The sequence below is a fragment of the Pollachius pollachius genome, assembly GCF_949987615.1.
Source record: "Pollachius pollachius genome assembly, chromosome: 11".
NCBI classification, from domain to species: domain Eukaryota; kingdom Metazoa; phylum Chordata; class Actinopteri; order Gadiformes; family Gadidae; genus Pollachius; species Pollachius pollachius.
In genome coordinates, this window is record NC_136944.1 from 1,770,624 (window position 1) to 1,775,085 (window position 4,462).

Consider the following 4,462-nt stretch of genomic DNA (forward strand, 5'->3'; position numbering starts at 1 on the left):
CTCCAGCAGAAGCTCCAGAAGAACCTCCTGCAGAACATACTATTATTATTATGACTGATACTTCCCCCCCTTCCAGCTGAGCCTCGACCCTCAGTGGACTCGGTCTACCACTACCTCTCACTGGCATCACTTATTCATACCACACCCCCTCAGTAGAATACTGTTAATACTTATCGTCATTGTGTGTTTATCGTGTCCAAGCACAGAGGAGTACATGAAGCATTGTACAGCCAGTTAAACACGGAGGAATTTGCATGGGAAAAATACAACTTAAAACTTGAAATTTGAATACATATATACAGGGTGCGATTTGTGAAAAAAACAGAGGGGGGGATAATTTTGAGAAACATTTTAAAATGTTTCAAAATGAAGACGGACCCTGTGTATTTTGGTTGTTAATTATTACGATGTAATGGTGAAAATACTTTGGGTGGGGGGGATAATTTTTATCCCCACCGAGGATAAAAATAATTCAGCAGAGGGTAGGACGTGTAAACCAGAGGGGGGGATAATCCCCACCATCCCCACCGGCAAATCGCACCCTGCATATATATTCCTTATGTCTTGAAACAAAGAAAAGAATCAGCAGCATATCTTTCTTCGTTTAAATTCTTTAATCAGTGTGCAGAACATTGATAAACAAGACTTTTAGTCCATTTTGCACACTGTCTGCACAAAACAAAACAGTTTGTTTTTACAAACGGACGTAACCTGGCCTATGTTATTTGCAAGTCAAAAGCTTTCAAAATATGGAAAAATGGCACATCAACCAAAGCAACAAAAAGAAACGATTCACCAATCAGTGGCAGAAATGAGTTGCTCGTCAAATTCACCAAACATGAGAACGCCAGCAATGCATTGTGGGACAGGTTGCCAGCATAAAACGACCAGTGCTTTACCAATTTCAACATTGGTTGTTACTCCTGCGTGTGTTTCACTTTTAACCATCAGTGGGACGACATGTGGGACATGAGCAAGGGGAGTCTGGTTAAACAATGGTGTCTTTGATCGGAAAGTCATAAGATAACAATGTATATCTGTCTTTCATGGTGCATATTGTTATTCTTGTATTGGTTTACAGAAGTGAACGACAGCTATTCCAAGTATAACTCCTATGTTTCACATTATCCATCAGAATACTGGAACATGGAGTTGAAGTCGTGGCCGACCACATGGATAACAAGCAATGTCTGAGAGAGCTTCAAACGCACACTTACTTCAACCATGCCTCTACCCACACAACACAGGATCGCTTTTCTCTGCGTTTTATTTCATCACATTTTCATGAGAGCAATGGACTAGAAAGAAAAGTGTTCTCTGTCTCCTGTTGCTGTTGTTGGACCCTCACACACAGCAAGACTTTATGATGTGAACGCATTATGATGTGAACACATTATGAATGTGAACCCATTATGATGTGAACGCATTATGATGGGAATGCATTGTGATGTGAACGCATTATGATGTGAACGCATTGTGATGTGAACACATTATGATGTGAACGCATTGTGATGTGAACACATTATGATGTGAACACATTATGGCTGACATCACACAGCAGAACCGTATGACGTGAACTCTCTCAATCTAGTCCAAAAGGGTTTGTCAAAGAAACAAAACATCCAAATGATTCCACCTCATCAATCAATCAATCAATAAATACATAAATAAATAAATACATAAATAAAAACAGCAATTATTAAATAGATATTGTTTGATTGAAATAAATAAATAAATAAATTAATTAAGAGTATGTACATTATCATGACAAGCGTTTTTTTTCTGAAAAACTGCTGTTGGTCAAAAGACCCACAGCTAACTGTGTCCAGCATTTTGCAGTACACAATAAATAGTATGCATCCATTACAGTTACGCGTAGTGTCAGTGTTATGTCCTCTAAACCGACTCCTGGTGTGGGAACCAGAAAAGGATGTGAACTGGGAATGTGGGGATATAGGGGGGCCTGGTGTCAACAGTATGGTGCACTCAGCCCTCCAGAGTAATGAGAGCTCCAGCATCATCATGATGCTAGGAGGCTAAAAGAGGTTAGGAGGCTAAAAGAGGCAAGGAGCAAAAAGAGGCTAGGAGGCTAAAAGAGGCTAGGAGGCTAGGGGCTAAAAGAGGCTAGGAGGCTAAAGAGGCTAGGAGGCTGGGAGGCTAACAGAGGCTAGGGGCTAAAAGAGGCTAGGAGGCTAGTGTGTGTGTGTGTGTGTGTGTGTGTGTATGCATGTGTTGCTTATTAGTATTTCCCAATGTATGCTCACTCAGGCCTGCCTTATTGGGGTCCCGTAATAGATGGTCCACAGGTGAGCTCATAGCGTCATCCTGGGGTCAGAAGCACCACCTTGATGAAGGTGATGAGTTCCCCCTGGGTTCACCTGCCCAGCTGAACAAACAGTTTGCTTATGATTGTTTACGTGTGGTTGTGCCTTTGAAAGTAAAGAGCAGCTTGAGGCTTGAGCTGCTGTGAGCTGCCAGTAGAGGAGGGCTACAGAGAAGTTGTAACGTTCCAACCCAGGCTCACGGAAATACGTGACACTGTCACGTCACGTCATTTAATCTATTCATTCGTGATCTGGGACACGTAATTTCAATTTTTTCGTGACAAAAGCACAAATTTCAAACTCATTCTAAAAAGAAGAGACGAAGTAGCTAGCTTTTTTTCCGTCGCAGTTTGCCTACAGAGCAGTGCACCTGCCGTAAATCTATCCGTGAATTGTCACAATTTCTAAGAATCAAAAGGTGAAAGTAGAAACGGGTGGCCAAAAGCTGTCATATTGTTAGAAATGTGTGCTTTTTGGCACAAAAAAATTTAAATTACGTGCCCCAGATCACGAATGAATACATTAAATGACGTGACAGTGTCACGTATTTCCGTGAGACTGGGTTGAATGTTCTAATTCTAGTGTACAAGGGTCTGTGTTTAAAGCCTTACCTGTGACGGCTCTCACACAGAACCCTCCAAAATGGCACAAATCATTGCTGAAACATTAGTGTGTGTTTGATTAACAATCCCTGGCATAAAAACAAATGTTCCTTGTGTTAATTAAACAGTTATATAGAACCAGGAACTATCACCAATCAAAAATAGTTGTCATTTTAACATAGGAAAATAACTTGTATGTTGGCTAAAAAAAGACCCCCACAATATTATTATATTCACCATGAGTCGCTAAATATTCATCTGAAACCTAATTATTGATTACAAAAACTTACTGTCATTTTTTTGACACATGCCACAAATGGCTGAAAGTGGCCCTTTGGTCTTCAAACTCTGGACCCATGTTATCCTCCAGTATGGTGCCTCTAATAGGGGGACAGAGGGCATCCTGGGGGTTGTAGTTTCTTGATTTGCACATTGATGTCTTCTTTAAAAGTTGTAATCCTTGCTTAGTAAAACAAAATGAAATTGAAAATTGAAGAGAACAACAAGGCTTCTCTGGACATCAAAATAAAATTGATATATATGTTGAAGGATTAAACAAAAGATAAAGTGTATTCAAGACAAGTGAATAAAGCGTGCAACTCTTTTGAATTTGATATAGACATAGAAATGAACAAAATAAAACCTGGTGGCGGATTCCACAGAACGGGAGTCGGCCCTCTTAGAGCCAGGAGAAGAGGAGAGAAGTTATGTCCATGCTCTTTGCATCACATTAACCCATCCCTTGTTATCTGATCCTGATTCAGCTGCTCTTTGGTTCTCAAGAACAGCTGTCAGCACCTCGAGCTCCCATCAATCATCTGGAGCTAGCATCGCAACTCTGTCTCTCTCTGGGCGTCACAACTCCACCAAGAGAGAGGTCACCTTCTGAGAAAAATAATAGGAACTATTAACTTACACCAAGTAATGGAAATATCAATGAGAGTACTAATTATCTGGAGAAGTAACATCTGTTTCATTTGTCACATAACATTATGTCTGCAGTAGTCTTTAGTAGTCTATGAACATAGTTTCGTGGTGTCTTTTCGAAAGTCTTTCATTCTGCCTTTGCTGGTGCTATGTCCATGCCATGTTCAGCACCAAACCTTTCTTAAGTATTTGAAACATTGCAGGAAAACACACTTCGGTCAATTAGAAAAGCTTTCCTCCAGCTTTCCATCTCCCCTTGTAAACGTTTCATTTTCACTTAAAAAAAAAAATCAAGTCAGGCAAGAATGCCACGCCAAGGATCTCCATCTCCCTCTGGCGCCCCCTAGCAGCGCCTCAAGATCATAACGTCCATCACATCCCACCAGGAAAAGACGTTAGAGCCTTCGGTATCTTCTGTCGCTTGTCACTCTGCCCGGCTGCAAGTCCACTTGATGATGAGGGGGGGTTGCTTCCAGGAGAGGGGGGGGGGGGGGGGGGGGGGGTACTTTCAATGAGAGGCAAGAAAATAAGACGAGGAGGAGGTGGTAGGGAGTTCAAGTGTGGTTTGCGTCTCTCTTTGTGGTGTTCCTCAGGGTGTGAGGAGGAGCC